Raw genomic sequence first — 256 nt, forward strand, 5'->3', positions numbered from 1 at the left:
TCCTGGCTTTTTAATGTATGTTACTGACAAGGTCTACAAGCACCTGAGTGATACTTGACATGCCTTCAATTTGTCATAAATACCCTTTATTGTGGAACATGTAGGGAATGAAGAATGGCATGCACTTTCATTTACAATGAAGACCAATGTCTTATAGAAATGCACTGGAAAAGATTTCCCCTATAGAATGGCCTTAATTGCATATGGCCAGAAATTAAATGGGAGTGTGTAGAGTCTGCTTCCCCTCCCCCCCTTT

This window comes from Penaeus monodon, chromosome 22, assembly GCF_015228065.2.
Source record: "Penaeus monodon isolate SGIC_2016 chromosome 22, NSTDA_Pmon_1, whole genome shotgun sequence".
Classification (NCBI taxonomy): domain Eukaryota; kingdom Metazoa; phylum Arthropoda; class Malacostraca; order Decapoda; family Penaeidae; genus Penaeus; species Penaeus monodon.